The 19,611-nt window shown below is 41.9% G+C and overlaps 1 protein-coding gene across 3 annotated transcripts in view; it reads right to left on the reverse strand.

Moving 5' to 3' along the window:
- Positions 1-12,432, reverse strand: part of LOC115603763 (butyrophilin-like protein 10) — a 34,465-nt gene extending 22,033 nt beyond the window's left edge. For 2 of the 3 annotated variants that reach the window (XM_030476015.1, XM_030476013.1), the window contains exons 1-2: positions 12,307-12,432; positions 9,729-9,874 (exon numbers count right to left, since the gene is read on the reverse strand). The gene's annotated coding sequence lies outside the window, so the exon portion shown is untranslated. Of the gene's footprint in view, positions 1-9,728; positions 9,875-11,429; positions 12,107-12,306 lie in introns of those variants that run through there. The other variant, XM_030476014.1, reaches the window with a different exon arrangement.
- Between the last annotated feature and the right edge of the window lie 7,179 nt (positions 12,433-19,611).

The raw sequence follows: 19,611 nt of genomic DNA on the forward strand, positions 1-19,611 counted from the left end.
CAGAGTCTTGACTTTCCTGACTTTTGGGAACTGTAGGACTTCACAGAGTTTTCGTGAAAGGTTTTTAGGGGAGAGTTGTAATTGGCTGAAGTGCTGCTCTTCCAGAATTGGAAGATGGCTCTGAGCTCTGTTTGGGGTACATTTTTAATTTTTTTTTTTCTCCCCATATATCCAAACCCATCTCCTCCCATTCCTTCTCTTCCTCTTTCTCCAATGGACTTCTTTGCAGTAGAAGGATCTCTTCCCCCAGAAGAAAGCAGGGGAATGGTGTAAGATCAAGACACAATTTCTTATGCTTGTCAATGGGCTACAAAGAATGTTGGGGAGAAGAGGGAGGAAATAGGAAGGTGCTTTCATTGATCACATAAGCCTTTTCTCAAGAAAGCGGGTTGTGAACTGTTAATTGCATCTTCGTACAATTCACTGATAACTGATCTTCTGGAACAGAAAAGATAAGTCAGTCTTCAAACTTAACTAATAAAAATGGCAGCCCAAGATGCAAACTGATTATAGCTTCCCAGAACTACATGGAGAATACAAGTCTTAAGAGTTGCTGGTTTTCAAGTGGTCTTTAATTTGCTTTTCTAAGGTGATACAGTTCAGTGATAATGGAGCTCCGGTAATGAATTGTCTCATTTCCTCAAAGTGAGCTAACTTCAGTTGTAGCCACATAACCCTTTCACCAGTTACTGTGTTTAATACTTGTCATTTAAAAATAGGATGTAGCTGAAAGTAAGTTGGAAAAATATTATCTGAATGCAACCAGATGGTAGCAAGCGTGCGAATGCTACGCAGATAGCTTGTGTTGTAATAGCATCTGTCCTTGGTAGTGGACAATAGGGTCATTTTGAGGGTTGTGGTGGAGGCCACTTGAGATATGGCCCTGGGCCCAAACAAAGTAGCTTAGAAATGAGTCACTGGATCAACTTTGTACAACTCTGCTATAAAGGCAACTTGCTGGCTAGGTAGACAGGCTGCATCTACACTGGGAGAGCAGTGCATGGATAGCTGCTGTCATCTCTTCTGTAATCAAGAGGCCACCAAAGCTAACCTTTTTCAGTGTCAGGGATACTGAACAGAGCTCCTACACATTTATGCTGTTTTGAGCGTGTTGGTAAGTAATGACTTGAAAAGAAAGATGAGCAGCTTGTGCAAAACCACAAGCTTTCACATGGTGAAAGATCAACCTGATCTCTCTGTGGTTTTACACTTTCAGTATAGGAAATCCCCTGTGAAAGTTTAGGTAAACTTTGTTTTACAGTACATTTTCAACTAGCCCCAAACTGGAAGTTGAGGGTGTGAAATGTGCATCCCGAATAAGGCTTGCAAATTCAGCAGTGCATTGCACTGACCTATAGCTTTGTTTTTAGGCCTCACCTTTCCCCACTGAGGAGGTAAGCTTTGCGTATAGAGGAGATTATAGGTCTTAAGAATGATAGGTGCAGTCAATCTAAAGCAAAATCATCTGAAATTGTGTAGGGATTTAGTCCTCCATGATGGGGCTCTGCACTGAGTCCCTGGTTCTGCAAATAGCAGTCTCCTTCATGCACAGGATGCAGCTGCCTATGGCACTGGTCTGCAAGGACCAGCTGGAGTCTGAGGAAGCAGTAGCTGCCAAGGTGGAAGGATTGTCAGCTACTGTTAAGGAAGAGGGTGGTAGAAGATAGAGACAGCTTCTCTGAAATCTTACTTTACTCCTTCCCATCTCTTCTGTCTCTGCTTTGCTCTGCAGTGGCAGGAGTGACTGAGCTCTTTCCAAAATGGCAACATTTAGCTTCACTAGTAGTGTTAAGAAGTCTTAACAGTGCTCTAGTTGAAGCACCCTTCATGTGACATCTCCCTGCTCCCACCACACACACTTGTTTCCCTTGAATGCCTGCTGTTCCCCTTCCATTGACTAACGCCCTATGAAATGCTTTCTGATGGCATCTTGCATCAAGGTTTTTCCTCCTAGGATGATTCGGGCCCAGCAGCTTCTTCTATAAGGGCTGGACAGGCTGCAGCTCCACTAGTTGTGATCTGGTAGGAGCTGGTCTCTACAGTGCTATAACAAAGGCACAAGCTTTTCTGTACAGTAGCAGATGCCAACGGCACATCTGTTTTGACCCCCTTCAAGCTCTTGGAGTTGTGCACAAGCAATGAGGCTGTGCATCACTTAAGTAATAACTGTTCTTTTGGAAATCCAGGAATATGTGGATTGGAGCATTGTTGATTAGGTCTGTGCACATACTTAACTGCATGTGATATACCTTGGAATATAAAGGGCACAAAAAGACACTGTGGTGTTCCAGCAATATCAAAAATCAGGGTGTGTGTGAGTGGAAATATCTGATAATATCACCTCACATCTTTGGATATCTTCTCCAAGAATGCCAGAGAGCCAGCATAATTTGGGAGGCCATCCATAACTCAGTAGATGATTATGACTGTGTAGTTGTAGGGCCAGTTTTCCCAAATGTTCCTCTGTTCACATATCCTAGAGCCATAACATAAACTTTGGGCATCCTAGTTGTGATAATTCCTACAAACTGTTTACACTCAGGCTCTTCTGATGGTATCTGCTTTATTGATCTCTTAGGGTGTATATTTACCCAAATAAGAGGCAGAGGCACAATCTTAGCTTCTTGTCACATCATACATTGAGAACTGTAAACACCAGTGAATAGACCTGGTCTCTGTAAGTGAGAAAGACGTATAAAATACCAGCTGAAGGATTCGTAAGTGTTTTTGTATATGTGAGAGATCATTGTTTGTCTTTGGGTTTCTCTAACTAAAAACTGTTGTTACCCTTGTTTAAGAAAAGACTATTTTCCTTTACTCGGTTCTTGAGGAACATCCATTTAAAATCATAGACAAAATACTTTAAAGTAGTATTTATCCACATGCAGAGGATAGAGGCAGGACTGTATCTGCCCAGGTTCTCTGGCACCTTCTGGTATGCTGTGGATACTTTGTTAGAATTGAAGGGTTGTCTGGTCTTGCACATCTCAAAGTACTTAGAGTTTTCCTGAAGAAGTCAAAAGAAGTCAAACAATATTATTCAATGCACAGCTGTTACTGCTAGAGTAAATGATTGAATTTCTGCTTTGCCACCAGATTCAAGGGAAGTAGACACTCCTAGGGAGATGTCTAACAAATTTGTAGCCAGGAAGATTTTTGTCTTGGTAATATACCTCTTTGTTTTGTCTTGACAGAGATAGCAACTGAGTAAGTCTCCCTACTGCTGCTGGGAAGATATATGCTGCCTGTGTCACCCCTGTTTCCCACAGCTGGGTTGCCTGAATCCACATCTTCTCTTGCCATTAACCTTTCATGAAAGGAGGTGGCCAAAGCCTGGTTTTTGAGTACTTTTGATAATGTATGACAAGACCTGGGGCGTCGGAAATCACTAAGCCTGGAGTCAAAATTGTACAGAAACTTTGATTTGGAAAGGCAGGCTTCCTTCTCCCATTTGTATTTGCCTACTAGTAAAAAGAGCTGATGCATTCAATGAGAAGTTAAATTGATTGGTCTTTGATAATGGGAATGTGGAGATTACTTATTGCTTACCCAGACTGCATCTTGTAATTTTAATTGGAGAAGCGGGGAGAAGTATTTAACAGGACTTGCTGTGTAACCTACTACATACCTAGGTCTTACAGGAAAAGGACCATGATGTCCTTGGATAGGAAAGTACAAAGTGCTTATGGATTAGATATGGCATTGTACTTCGTTTACTGGCAGCTGCCAAACATCTTGAGGACTCATAGTGCAGGCAAATGAAATATTTTATTTGGATCTTTACAGCATTATTAATTGGCATTAAACATTACTGCTACCCATTCCATAGACACAAATGTCTGTGAGAATGTGTACTGGAACAAGCTCTTTTTTTTCTCTCCCCTTGCTGACACGTTTGTGGAGTGTTAACTTGTAATTACTAGATGTGATTGGTACTGTGCTTTGACTGGTAACTGTTAAAGTAGAAGAGTATGGGTTGAACACAAGGGAGAAATCATTTGTAGAAAGCTCTCAAACTATGTAAACTTTAAATGGCCTGGTTTTGAAGCACATCCTCTGAGCACTCATGGAAATCTTCTCTAGATTTTTACATGCTGATCTTATGCTGGCAGTTCAAAGTCCTTACATCCCTGTCCTACTACCAGATGGGATTTGAAGAGCCTCATTAGTTATGTATCTTACAGTGCCTCAGATTTTGAGGACTTCAAAGCTGACCTTGGCACTTCTAGGACTGTTTATTTAGAGGACTGAACTAGGAGCGCTACATGTTGGTCTTTCACAATCCTTCATTAAAGCTCTAAACAGTCATTTGGGAGGTGAAGTTGAGGTGGCAGCTGGAGAAGCACAGTGAACTCCTTAGAGCAGCTCTGAAGCAGAACACAGAGGTTTTAGGAACTGAAACAACCGTCTTTCTAAGCAGTTGAGGGAGGCAAAATGTCTGAGGATTAGCTTTGCAGCCTTTCAGCCCCACCATGCTCTGGAGCCACTCAAGACTAAATACTTGCCCTGGCCTAAACATGGTAAGTAAAGGGATGTTGTTGCTCATCTGCACCTTGCTGGTAGCAAGCTGATGGTGGTCTTAGCCATGACTTGTGTTACCTCAACTATGCCCTATTTCCTACAGCTGCTTCCCCCAAAAATCTCCTATACCATGGGCTGCAAATGCAAGGAAGATTGGAGCTGAAGTAACATTTATACACTGCCTGGAGATGACCCTTGACACAGGGAATATTTCTGGTTAGAAACTTGTTTATGCCTGCCTCAACATGGAAGTAAGGGAAAATGGGAACCAAGGCAATAGAACTTGAATTTTAATCAAAGCTATCCTAACTCAGATCCTTCTTTCCCTTCTGAGGTGTGGAGCACATCTGTAGTTGAGGTAGGACAGAGACATATTGCCAACCATGTCAAGCCAGCAGAGCTGCACTGGCTTAAATCAGCCTGTGTGTGTCACTTGGCATCTGAAGGAAGATGTTCAACTTCAGCTATAAAAGCAGTATTCAGGAGACACCTGTAAATTAATATAGTGGTTTCATACCACGACAACCATGAAACTTGCAGCTGTAGTGAGGTACTCAAAGAGTCAAATTAATTGTGTAGTAGATAATCTTCGAGGACAGAAGTTTCCCATGAGGAAATTCAAAGATCGCCCAGCCAGATCTGCCATACAACCCTGCTAGCTCTTTAATTAGGTATTTTGCTTTTGGTTTGAGAATATTTAGGTTTCATCCAGGCTAAAGTGCAGCCACATCCTGGTGCCATAAAAGGAGTCTGAGCTCATCTAGGTGCTGTTGCTCTCCTTTGCCTTAACGGACCCTAACTGTGGGCCCAAGAGCCGTTTATGGAGTTAATTTTCCTAGAGTTTACTGGGTGGATGACAATGCTCTAGCACAGATGAACACACTCTCTTCAGCTTTGTTGCTCTATGAGGAGCAAAATGGGGGAAGAGGTAGTAGAATGAGGGTTACAGTATGGGGACTTATGTGAGTTTTAGTCACAGATGAACTGCTGACCCCTGACTCTCTAGTCTGGCAGAGCTATTTCCCAGCTTGTCCTACAGTGGAGACCTTTCCGGGGAAAACTTTTATCCTCAAAGTTTGTTTTGGTTTTGTTGGTTTTTTGGTTTTTGTTTTTTTGGGTGTGGTTTGTGTGGTTTTTTTGTGTGGGTTTTTTTTTGTTTGTTTGTTTTGTTTTGGGTGTTCCCCCCCCCCCCCCAAATGAAGGAGATGCAGCACAACACAGGTACAGCTCTCATCTCATTCCCATCCTCTCAACTGTATGTTGTTGCAATCTTTCTTGTCAGGAAACATTCCTTCCTCATATCAAACAGAAAAACAATCTAGAAAAGAATATACATTTTTCCATAGGAGACAGTAGCAGCTCTAGTAGCTGCTTCTCTATAGATCCTAGCACAAGGGAGCTTCAAATTCCTACAGGGTTATGCTTTGCTTTCAAAAATCTCATGCAAATGTAACTCCAATGCAGCTGCTGCAGGATGTGCAGATGTCTGAGCCAGTTTTTTAAGCCACCACTGTGCAGTCTGCTGCCAGGCGAGCAGTGTGTGGCAGTGCAGGGAGTAGGAATAGGCAGCAGTTAAGAGTGTGGTTAGCCTGTGTCAAATGCTGTGATGAGGCAGCTGGCTGCAGCGCTGCTAACTGCCTATGACTCTGCCAGCTGCAAGGAAAACAGCTTGCAGCCAGAGTAGTCTGAAGCATTGCTATGGGTAATTGAGTGAGGAGTGAATGGGAGTGAATTAACCATGGAATGGCCCTTGCTGGGTAGGTGGTAGAGCTGGAAAAGTGGTGACACTCCCTGTCGCCATCTCTTATTTCTTGGGTTTCACACATCACAGAATCAACTAGATTGGAAAAGACCTTTAAGATCATCAAGTCCAACCTTTACCCCAGGACTGCCAAGTCCACCACTAAACCACGTCACTAAAGGCCTCATCTGCATGGTTTTTGAACACTTCTAGAGATGGTGATTCTACCACTTCCTTGGGCAGCTTGTTCCAATGCATCATCACCCTTTTGGTGAAGAAATTTTTTCTGATAACCAAATGCTTCTAGGAATATCTTTTATGTTTTATTGTACTGTATTTCCCCCCTTTTGGAAGTCCTAAAAGTGTACTTCTGGTGGGTGAAGGGGGAGGAATGTGGCTATTAGGCAGATTCCTTCATCACAGTTTTTTAAGAGATATGTCATTCTCTGGATAGTAAAGTCAATTTGAGCAAGAGGAAATTGTCGCCTTTCAGGAAGCAAGAGTTCATGGTAACTACAAGAAATAGTAACTGCAAGAGAAGTGTGTTTTGGTGCAGTTCAGTGTTGTTTGTGCTGTTTGCACTAATGGGGAAGAAAAAGGCAATGCCAGCTCCTCTAAAGCTGGGTAGCTGGAACATGCAGAGTCTGCAGATGTACGCAGTCAGTTTGCATGTATGCAAAGTTGCAGAAAGCAAAGTACAGCAACTCCCTATAACCTTGTAAATTTACATTTTAAAAAGAACAGCCAAGTTTTAAGCTGGGCTGCCTCAGCAAGGGAAATATAGGGAGTTCTGGATGCTCTTCCCTTTCCTGATGTCAAGATAAAATAATTCTCTTTTCAGACATGCTAATGATCTGCTTGGGTCTAGTTCAGATAGCTCTCTAACTGGTGACAGCTGATGTTATTCTGGCAGAAAGGAGCTTGAAAGCAAGTTTGCTTTAACAAAAACTTCTGGTTCAGTACTTAAGAATGTGGCAATGTGGAGCACAGGTGAACTCAGATGTTAGGAAACGACATCTGAAAAGCCAGATTATACTTCAAATACGTTTAGTTGAGAAATACATTTGGACTCTAGAACTAACTAACTTCATGAATAAACGAAAGCGAAAAAAATAGCAGTCTCCATCTCATTGCGCCTAGTCTTTCCAGAAGTCTTGAGAGGAATTTGTAAGTGAAATAAAATATGTAAAACTGCACAATAATTATATGCATAAGGAGGTGTGAGAAATACCTGCATACAAAATGATGTTGTAAAAATAATTATAAATATGAAAAAACTTAGTGTTATCTAGATGAATAATTTGCCTGTTTTCTCCATCCTCCCAAATCTTTGTTAAAAATTCACTCCTCATTAAAGTTGTACTTTGCAGTGCACCATGCGAAAGTTAAATTACACCAATAATCTTTGTACAACAAAAGTGAATTCAGAATGAAACTTCAGTAAATTGCAGTAACTGAAACTAAATACTTGAAATGAATCCTTGTAAAAGACACAGTCCTGTGGTTTCATCCACTCTCTTTCTTAGGATGCTACTGAGTGCTTTTCCTGTTACACTGCCTTAATGCCTGCTGCTTGGTAGGAGGGGTGTGTGCCTGGGTGTGTTGAATAATTTTGCTTTCCAGAGTTAGATTGCTTTATGGACCCTGTAGTCATAGGTTTTGGTTTTAGCTCTTGATGCCACTTGTAGATCTGTACAAATGGCATTTTACTTTTCTCTTGAAGTTTGCTTGTGCATTGTCCTCTCTGCTAACAGCAAGTCTCCCACTGAAAGGGCACAGTTGAGCCATTTCCACTTATGCTAAGAATAAAGGGCCTTGAGGATGTGGTAGAGCAAATCATGTATGCTCTATCCATTATTTGCTGGAGTTTATGCACAAGGCTGACAAGATGGGTTCAAGACCTTTCCTTCCACCCATACCTGCAAGGAGATGGGTACTCTGAGGCAGCAGCTAAACTGAAGTAGTATCTGTTGCCAAGGGTGCTGTCATGTTGTAACTAGAAAAACTGTGGTGGATTGAGCTTTTCTGCTGTGCACAAAGGATTTTTTTTTCCTGTGGTTGCTTTGAGAACAAAGCCAAAAAGTGGTAACTCACAGATGGGGGATTAAAAACCCCTATGGCTTTAAGACAGTTGGCGCTGGGATGTTACGAAATCTTAACTGAAGTTCATGTGGTCACATCCCTTGTAAGATGTTGTGCAATTTCACATGCACAAACTCAAAGCAAGTCTCCCATGTCTGGAAATAGTCTAGTTTGGAATCCTAGAGCCAGCTATGCATTTATCATTCTTAAACTGTTTCTGGTGGAAGGCAGAGTCATTCTGAGCAATTTACATTCTTAGGGGCTGATAGGCACATGGAGGCCTCTGCAGTTTAGGACATGTATATATTCTAGTCCCTCTAGAAGAGATAATGTTTTCTCCAATTTGTGATTTCTCTTTTTTTAAGTTTCTTTACCCCTTCTCGCTTAGTTACTCAGCAGGCATCTTGAAACAGATAATGACTAAGGAACACATGCTTTCTTCCTTCAGTCTTACTGGGCACCTCCTTGAAGATACTGCTCTGGTACCAGCAATTTATTTTATTCTGTTACAGATGACTTTAGCAACTAGCATAGGGAAGGACTGATAGAAAAGTCTGGTGGTTGGAATCAGTTTAGAAAAAGGAAACTACAGATACAAAAGGGGGAAAGGCAGCTGAAAGAATGACCAAATCAGGACTTAGCTACAGCCATAAAATGGAGATTCCTTTTAGTGATGCTGAAGGTGGCTCTAGTTTATTTGTCCAGCACTCTGTGAGGAAAAAAAATGCAAACAAAAAAACCAAAACCCGCCACCATTAAAACCAACCTCTCTTCCCCCCAGCAATGAATGCGATTAAAAGACCAAGCCAGTGCGAGTTCTGGTATGCCTCTGCTATACACCATAGGTGGTACAGATGCCTTGGGCTAGGACTGAGCAGCCAAGGGTTCTCATGCAGCCCTGTGCTGATTTGAGCTACTTTTCCAGGCCAGGAGCACCAGAGCCCTGTGAAGTGTGGTGGGGAGCTGCAATTAGTAACTCCCTATCATACCGGGAGTTCATGTCAGTGCAATACTACGCCAAGAAGGCAGCACTTCTCCAGAGCTGGTTAGCACAGGCAACCTCTGCACCATGCCTCGCTGTGGTTAAGATGGGCCTAAAGGTGCTAAGGTGGTGTTTTAAAGACAAACGGGCAGGCATGAGCTGAAAATCAATGTCTGGAAGTCTTCGAGGCTCAGGTTGCTTTGGAAAATCTGACTACAGATACTTCTGCGGTGTATATACATCCCTACATGTCACTGCAAATTGTCTGTGTTCGGTGAGGTTTCACTGAGTATATATTCACATACAATGTGTTTGTATGCATTTAATGGACTGTAACAGAAAAGTATCTCACTGTTCAGAGATTTCCTATTTTTTTTTCCTCTCCTCCCTCTTTTCTCTCACCTGTTGAAACAAAGCCCTGTCCATCGACGCGTGCCTGCAGTGTCCTGTTGCTTGGACTGCCACCTTCTCTGTCTATTTAGGAATGCTCAGCTTCCATAGGGAGCGCTTGGCGCTTATAAGCTCCTTGTCCTGAGTAGGAGGGAAGGCTGTAACACAGTTCAGAAAAGGAATGTAACTAGGGATGTGAGACAAACTAGCTCAACTTTTTCAAAGGATTCTTAAACGCTAATCACAGAAGCATAGTTGGGTTGGAAGGGACTCTTATCGATCATCTAGTTCCAGGCCCCCTGCATGGGCGGGGACACGTTCCCCTAGACCAGGTCGCTCAAAGCCCCATCCAGCCTGACCTTGAACACTTCTGCAATGGGGCAGCCACAATTTCTCTGGGCAACCTGTTCCAGTGCCTCACCACCCTCATGATAAAGAATATCTTTATGTCTAATCTAAATCTACTCTCTTTCAGTTTAAAACGATTGCCCCTTGTCCTAATGCTACAGGCCCTGGTAAAATGTCTGTTTCTCTGTTTCTTATAAGCTCCTTTTAGGTACTGAAAGGCTATGAGGTTTCCCCAGAACCTTCTCTTTTCCATGCAGAACAACCCCAACTCTCTCAGCCTGGCTTCAGAGGAGAGGCGCTCCAGCACTGAGCATTTTTGTTGATCTCGGGATCAGCTCCAGCAGGTCCGTGTCTGTCTTGCATAGCACTAAGCTGTAGATGCCATTTTCAATGACATGGCACAAAGTGGCCAACAAGCCCCCTAAAAAAAGTTACTGCACTGTTGCGTGTGTGGTTGTTTATCTCACCCCACCCCCTTTTTTTTTTTTTTTTTTTTAAATACATGACTTGTTTAGTTTGGTGTTTACTTTTTACTCTTCAGAAGTAAAAAAAAAATGTCCTATCCTGTCTTAGATTATGCTCTCCCTGCTCTCCCTGGCTTCTCTGGCAGACAAAATGTCCAAAAGTGGTGACTGCCACTAAAAGATCAGTCTCTTGAAGGTAGTGTATACACCCATCTAATCTCATTTTAGGACTTTCATAACTGGCAACAGCATATTGGAGATTTTATTTGTAGTGCTCATCTTGGTAAACATTTCAGTAGCCTTGCATTGCAAGAGGGTTTGGAGATGAGTTTCCTACCAACTTTTCTCCCTTTCTAGAAATAACTAATTTCTCTAGAAGGAAAAATCTGTGCTGACATCTGCCTTTATATTACTTACATTTGTATTATCAAGTTAAACTCAATAGCAAGATTTTTGATTTCATGAGAACTGAAATCTGTAGCTGTGCTGTTTCACTGCTTGCTCAGGATTCAGTTTTAGTCAACTGGTGAAATGCTTCTGCCAATTTAGTCTTCAAAAAGGCAAAGTTGTCTGTTGTGAGCTGGCTCTTGAGGTTCCAAGTTCACACAGAGGTATGAGAAATTTGGTTTCGTGACATAAGTTGTTTCATACTTTCACAAAGTGTCTCTCCTCTACCTTCCTCTCTCCCCACGTTACCTTGATCTGTACAGCTCCTTCCGAAGAAGGGGCAAGAAAAAAAATAGATGTAAAAATTGAAAAGTTGTTTTAAGTGCCCTGCTGTAGGGACTGGGTTGTACATCTGTTGCTGTGATATTTTCAATTCACCTAATAGAAACCTTCCATCAAAACTTAATGGCAACGAGTTTTTCTGAAACCTAGTTGTGCAGCAATATCTTCTTACCTTGTTTTTCAAAGCTGACCAACTTTGTAATAGAAACAAGGCTTGGGAAAATCTTTCTATGCAGTTGCTTGACCTCTTTCTTGTCTTTTCACTCTTGCGCTTGATTTCTTCACTAGCTGCTAAGACCTCAGGTTGTGTGCAGCACTGACTTCGTGACTGTGTGTCTGCTGCTCAGTACAACGGGACTCCTTATCTTCCTCACATGGGGTTTTTTAGCTCCTGTTACACACTGTCAGTTTGTAAACAGTGACCATTCAGTACCTGAAATGTTACGCAGGGTTTCGGTTTTGGTGTGGCTAGTATGCTATGTATCTCACCTGAGCTTTTTCTCTTACTCAGCTGATGTTTTGAGGCAATAAGTGTGATAAATGATTTTCAGCCTAGTGTTCATTCTTTGAACTTCACTAAACTGAAACTCCCTGTTCAATCACTTTTATGTCATTTTAATGACTGAAGTCATTAATGTTTAGTGTCAGTTTAATGACTAAAGAAAAGCAAAAAAGAGAAACAGCAGAAATAAAGGTAAAACTGTACTTAGAGAATAAATTAGGTGGAGATGCCTTTTGTTTTACCAGTAGGCTTAGCCTCACTTCTCATTTTGCAGTCTAAGTTCACCCCAGCTGGCCAACAGCAAAAGGGAGTGGAGTTAGAGACAAAACATTTCAACTGGAAAACCCCTCAATCCATTTTTTAACTCTCCAGCAAGCTGCAACTTTGGCAAAGAAAACACGCCAAACCTAGACTGTTTCTTTCTCATTTTTCCTATGTCCACCTGAGCTGAAAGAATTGTGAAAGACCTTAGCTGAAAAGCCTTAGCACAGATCTTCCAGTTTTAGCACTTTCTAGTACAAGACAGAAAACTTGGTCTTTTACTTACTCATATGGAATCTCTCAGTGTCCTGTCTGCATGTGCCGAGACTCAAACATGCTGCTGTGAGGAGATTCTGCCTTGAATGAGGAACTGCTGAAGCAGGGCAGGATGTGGAGCAATGACTCAGATACCAAGGGCTGTGTTTCTTGACTAAGGAATAAAAGGAATTACTCACTATAGCATTCTCGGGTGACGTAAGGACATGCTAACTACCACTTTACCAATAGTAAAAGCTCAAGAATATTTAATATTTCACCTTTCATCTTTTCCCAAACTTTAGCTGCTTATGATAATGCAACATTTTGCTTTTTCAGTCCTTCCAAGGAGGACTATCTACCTTTTGTCTGACAAAGCATATGTCCCTGTCAAGAATGTGCCACTTGACGACGTTCAGAATAGCGATTTTGGTAATGCTTCTGAAACAACTGTTGCCTTTTAGCTCAAGCAGGCACTTGAGAGTTTGCTTGGTTTTTTCTATTAGGAAAAGAAAATGCTGCTGCTTACATGGATGTCGGTTAAATCTAATTGTGTTTACTGTCTGGTACACCTGAACACAGAAGCCACTGCTTGCAGTTTCTAAGCTTGCCTTTCCAAACTCTACATTATCAAAAAAGCACACTGTGTTATTTGCTCTGCAGTAAAGCACTGTTGTTTCACTGGCTCCCTGCTTTTGATGTGCAGGTACTGAGCAATATTTACCCCTTATGTTTTCAACCAGCCACAGTAGAAGTCTTTGAGAGCTCTTGTTTGCATTTTGCTGAGCTGTTGACTTGGTATGCTGCTGTATTATTTTGTAAAGGAATTGAAATTTTCTTTCTGTGAGCATTTGCCAGCATGGCCACCACTTCACTGGGGTTTTGTGGCACATAGTTGCACAATTCAGCACTTGTGTATCAGAAATGGAAACATGTTAGCTGGATTCTGCTCAGCTCTTGCTTTTAAACTACCAGTTTTGGGGTAGTCTTCCTTGCATTGGATTGAATCCTTCTGGCATACAGGTGTATACACCTGTAAACGTACTATAAAAGGCACACCAATTGATTTAAAATAATTACTATTCCAAACACTGTTGTCATTCATGTCAACTACTCATCTGCTTGGGTTAAGCAGAGAGCTAGCTGTTCAATCATGCTGGGTGCACTGGTAGATAACACTAATTTACAAAAGAAAAAACAAACCACCCACCTAAAAAACCAAAAAAAACCACACCAAAAAACCCAACTTAAACTTTAAAGTAAGTCTGAATTTTTTGATATTAAGCCAGAAGTTAAATAATCGAAGAAACTCCAGGAAATCATGTTTCATTATGCTAGAAAACAACCCCCTTACCCCCCCATACTCTACTTAGTGGTTTGAGAAGTAACACTTGATAAATTAGTCAGCTTCATGGTAGTATTTCAGCAATGCACAGTTTCTCATTCAAATGATGCTGTAATAGAATTGCTCATTTTTTCCTGTGACAGTGATGATCTTGAGTACTTTCTGAGACACTTCACTTTCGGAAAGCTTTGAATACCTGATGTAACTCTCATTAGATGAGAGGTAAGACAGCACAGAGGAAAATAGTTCTGAGTTCATAGAAGTTATTCTTTGTCTGGTACTGAATCACAGAAGTAGAAGGCTTCTGAGGCAAAAATTCTTCAAGTGCTCAAACCTTTTATCACTGCACTAACGTCATGAGAGATTAATTGCTTTTTTGGTGTGGTGGGGGTTGTTTGTTTGTTGGGTTTTTGTGTGTTTGGGATTTGGTTTTGGTTTTTTGGGGTTTTTTTTGGTTGTGGTGTGGGGTTTTTTTTGGTGTGTGGTGTGTTTTGTTTTGTGGTTTTTTTTGTTTTGTTTTGGTTTTTTTGCGTGTGTGTGTTTGTTGTTGGTTCCTTCTCCCCTCCCTCCATGCTCTTCTGAAAGCTCATTTCTTGATCAGATACTATTTGGAGAGCTCCTGCATCAAAGCAGAAGTACTGTCCAAGTTAACACGACTGTTTGGAATCTGACTCACACATGCTATGTCCACCTCCAAGTAAAAGAAGATTGCTCCATAACCAAGTTCAAGAATCTGAAGCTGTAACCTTAATGCTTCATATGCTAATTCCTCCTTTATATGCTTGGAACAAATCTCGAAAATATTATGTGTAGCCCAGCCTAAATTTAAAACATCAGATGAGGTAATTCCTCAGCATGCCCAATGGACTGAATAGCCTTTTTCAGTACATACCTTTAAAGACCTATGTCACTAAATACTTCACATTTTTCTTGTGTTTTGTCTTCTAATTGTGCTGGCATGATGATTAACTACCATCTAGCAAAAAAGAATGACGAGAACAGAAAGGTGGCTGTACTCCAGCTCTGTGCCTAGGCATCCTTTGCATCTTCCCTCCCATTCTTTTCTGAACTTATTGCTGTCCTCCCATCTAGCAGGAAGAGGTAGCAGATCTGGATTACTAATGCATTCCTCCAAAATCACTCAGCATACAAAAATGCAGAAGTCAGACATGTCTTCTAACGGTCTGCAGGGAAGGTTGTGTGTCTGGAGGGCATGGCCATACAGCTGTTACTCAATTTGATTTTCAGTAATAAGGAATAAGAAATAGTACTGATCTGTAGAGACTGCTCACCAAGACAAACCACACCACACATACAAGGTTTGTGGTGGTTGTTTTTGGTTTGGGGTTGGTTTTTGTGTTTTTCCAAGCTTGCTAATTACTCATATGACAGAAGTGAGGTACTGTGCAGTGGAACACTATGCACTCACTACACTGAGTGTAGTTACATATGAAATAAAATGAGGACTGCGCAGCGGTGGAATACTGGCTAATAATTGTTTATATTGACAGAAAAAAAGACTGAATTATTGTTTGGTGGGGTCTGGTTGGTTTGGTTTTTTGTTTTTGTGGGGTGGTTTTTGTTTTTTGGTGGTTTTTTTGGTTGGTTTTTTATTTTGTTTTGGGTTTGGTTTTTTAGTTTCTATCCCTCCTGTTTTCCAGCATAGTCCTGTTAAAGTCAGCATGGGTTGAGTGACCTGAAGGAGATTGCTGTTATGGCTCTATACAATTTGTTCATGTTCTCTCAAAATCCAGCCAGAACTTTCCCAGAATCACAGAATAGTTGAGGTTGGAAGGGACCTCTGGAGGTGACCTAGTCCAGCCTCTCTACTCAAGCAGGGCCATCTGTTTGATCTTTAGACGGAGCCTTCTGTGTGCATTTGTGCCCATTGCCTCCGGTCCTGCTACTGGGCACTACTGAAGAGAACCTGGCTCCGTCCTCTCTCTGCCTTCCCTTGAGACATTCATATGTATTGGTGAGATCTCACCTGATCAGGACTTCCTTGTCCTTCATGTGTCTGGAAATGGTTTCCAAGATTAGCTGCTCTATTGTTTTCCCAGGGATCAAGGTGAGGTTGACTGGCCTGTAGTTCCCTTTGTCTTCCTTGCTCTTGAAGACAAGACTGACACTTGTTCTCCTCCAGTCCTCTGGCACTTATCACAGTTGACATGATCAATCAAAGATTATTGGAAGTGGCCTCACAATGACATCTGCCAGCTCCCTCAGCACATGTGGCACATCCCATAAGGGCCCATGAACTCACGTATGTTCAATTTTCCTAAGTACTCCCTGACCTGATCCTCCTCCACCAAGGGTACATCTTCCTTGCTCCAGACTTTCTCCCAGTCTTTGGGATCTGGGATTCTTGAAGGCCTGTCTTGCTAGTAAAGACTGACACAAAAAAGGCGTGTGGTATGTCAGCCTCTTCCACGTCCTGTGTAGCCAGGTCCCCTGTCTCCTTCAGCAGTGGGCCCCCATTTTCCCTAATGTTCTCCTCCTTTTTCTCCTATGTATGCGTAGAAGCCTTTCTTCTTGTCTCTGACATCCCTGACTGGATTCAATTCCAGATGGATTTTGGCTTTCTTAACCGTGTTTCTACATGCTTGGACAATATCTCTGTTCCTTCCAGGTTACCCACTCTTGTTTCTGCTCTCTGTATGCTTCCTTTTTTGTGTTTGTATTTGAGTTTTGCCAGGAGCTCCTTGTTCATCTATGTAGGCCTCTTGGCTGTTTTTTCTTACTTCCTACTTGCTGGGATGGACTGAACACAAATACATTGAGACAAGCTACCAAGCTGACATCAAATCCTTAAGCTGATTCATGTACTAAAGACCACTGCCTAACGACTCGTTGGTTTTCAGTCCGTGGGGCTGCTCCCTTCAGTGTTTGGAGGTGCCCAAGTGACTGCTTTTGGGTTGCATAAATGTATTTTCTTTTTTCCTTCTCTCCCCTCCTCCAACAGAAACAAAATAGTATCCTTTTCCACAGAATACAATAATCCACTTTAGATAACTTCCTAGCTTTGTTAGAAACCACAGTTGCCTACACATCTGCTAATCCAAACGCAGTGAATCAAGTGCTTTCTGAAGTCAAAGCCAGACTGCTTTTACCACATATAGGTGAATGGATGGAAGAAGGGACAGTTTACATAGCTTAATCTCTGGTATCTGGAATATAAACTTGGATTCAACTAAGTCTTGCTGTAGAGTGAACAAGGGACTTCTGACGCTATGTTAGCATGTTGTAACATTGCGATGTTCCTATTTTACTTGTATTTTTCCCTCTGCTTGTGTTTATATTCAGAATGGCTTCTGACCCTTGTGTTGGTTTTGTCTGGGATAGAGTAAGTTTTCTTTACAGTAACTAGGATGGGGCTTCATTTTAGATTTGTGCTGAAAACTGTGTTAATATTACAGGGATGTTTTAATTGTTGCTGAGCAGTTGATTACGCAGAGCCAAAGCCTTTTCTGCTCCTTGCACCACCCCACCAGTGAGGGCTGGGAGTGCACAAGGAACTGGGAGGGAATACAGCTGGGACAGCTGACCCAGTGAGTATCCCAGACTGTATGGGGTCATGCTCAACACATAAAGCTGGGAGAAGAGGGACTTAGTGTTTTGTATTCCCAAGTAACTGTTATGCGTTCATGGAGTCCTGCTTTCCTGGAGCCTTCATCTTAGAAACAAAGTATTGATTTTTGTCTAAGTTTCATGAGTGGAAGTACAGCTTTTCCTAATGTGAAAGTACAGGCATAATAACTACCTGTGTAATTAAGCTGCTGGTGTTCTACCAGCCTGCAAGGAGCAGCATCTCTAGAGAGCAAAACAAGTATGTGCTGTCTTGGCAGTAAAGAGTAACACTAGCTTCGACATTTTGGGTTGTGCGGGAGATAGGATACCAAAGTGAAGAGTCTGAATGGAAGCAGTAGCATTGGAATTGTGTTTGCATTCAGTCTGTGTCAGTCCTGCCATTCAGACACTAGCGTTTGTTGTGGGAGGCACATGCTTTCTCACTCATCTCCTTGCAAAATCTGCCCTACATTTGGAATGCTGTTCCACTGTACTTCCTCTCTGTTCAAATACACTTTGGTATGCTGCTCTGTTGTAGTCACCTCTGTGCAATTACACTGACTGCTTGCATGGAGTTTCCAGCCAGCAGAGATATGTTATACAATTATTTATCCCCAGGCTGAGCGCTCTATCCCATCCCGGCACTTGCAGTGATTAAGATTATAGCATGCTTTGTAAAACATGTATTGAGTGATGCATAGGGGTACTGGGCTGTAATGCTAGACCTTCATAGGGGAGAAGGTTAGGGTCCTTCTCCAGCTTCACAGCAAACTTTTTTCTTGGCTTCTGTCTAGGTGCAATACTTCAGTGACTTCCTCCTTGATGCCTGGAGCAGTATTGCCTAGAGACTAAAACAAAACATAACTCCTTCCCTGTCCTCCAATCCCACCCCAAAGGCTTCTGAAAAATATGTGGACAGGGGCACACCTCTGTGCCTGGAATCCCACATGGCTGTGGGGTGCTCAAGCCTGAGCACCTGGGGATGTTAAAACCAGTTTTAATGCAAAAACTGGTTCTTACTGACATGCAGGATACCTACTACTGTTCCCCAAGACTCGAAGAACTACTGATGCAGTAAATGTGGCCATGGAAGTTTGTGGATTTCTTCTGCCAAGTTTTCTGTTTCTGAGGAACTGTTTATTTGACTTTGTTTAGAAATAATTTTCTACCCAGATATGCTGTGATGCAATAGGAGTTGCTTAAAAGTGAAGCTGGGACACATTGTATGAAGCCTGTCAATAGCAGCCGTGTTGCCAAAAACACTACTAAAAAGGCACTGGCTCACCGTGTGCATGCCTGATACGTTTTGTGTTTAATAATTCCAGCCCACCAGAGCATATGCTTGTTAATAGGAGTTCCTAATGGTTACTTTTTTATTTTTTTTTTTTTTTTATTTAAAAAAATAAAAAGATTTCCCACACAAAGCTTCATCTCCGGAGGACTGGTGAACTGAAACTGGGCTGGAACAGATTAAAATATTCCCCCTGCTACTTTCTTGTTCCTACTCTCAGCTAGCTCAAATTGTTCTATGAGAAATACCTTGACAGGCAGCTATCTGCCTCATGGTAGTAATGAAAAATTCAACTTTAAATAAATAAATGAAAAGAAACAAACATGTAGAGTTGGGGGGTGTGTGTGTGTGTTGTGTTTCTAATTTTTAATTTATGTATTATTTTGCTTTTTTCCTGCTTGAAGGCATTTCTCAGCCCTAAGCTATGCCCTGTTGTGCCAGGACTCCTGATGGGGTGCCTGCCTGCTGAGCAGAAGCCTGGCACCACAGCACACCCTAGGTGGGGATCCCTGGAGCCTTGCCTGCATCCGAAACCACTTCCTTTGCTTCTCCAGCCCCTCAGTTTCTGGGCACATGTTTCTCACAAGCCAGGAGTCCAGGAGGCCTTCCTGTGGTGCTGGCTTCCTGCCTCACCCTATGTAGAAGCAGTCAATGAATTTCCCTGGAAAGGATGGTCATTATCTGGCCAGCCTTCTTGCCTTGCTCTCAGTATATCAGGACCTAACCCAAGGTTGGGTTCTTCTCACGATTCTGATAAGAGAATTCAATAATGTAGCTCAAATAAGAACGCAGCCTTCTGTGCTGCAGATAGTGCCATATGGAAATATGAGCATACATATGGAAAACCAAAGGAATGGTTTTAAAAGACTAGGCTTGTGATAGCACTCTTGGTACTTTGCTGACACAGAGTTTAAAGTCACTGGCAGTTCATCAAACTGATCTGAGCTGGTTAATAAGATTTCCAACATGGCGATAAAAATACTTTGTATTTGCCTTGCTACAAAAGCAGATAAAGTGCTTTGGCAATATTTCAGACTTTTTATGCCTTTAACCTTTGACCTCTTTTTAGTTACAGTGACTGCAGTAGTGATGTATTTTAGAAGTTAGGTAAAACAATAGTGGTAAGTCTGACT

This window comes from Strigops habroptila, chromosome 2 (assembly GCF_004027225.2).
Source record: "Strigops habroptila isolate Jane chromosome 2, bStrHab1.2.pri, whole genome shotgun sequence".
Taxonomy (NCBI): domain Eukaryota; kingdom Metazoa; phylum Chordata; class Aves; order Psittaciformes; family Psittacidae; genus Strigops; species Strigops habroptila.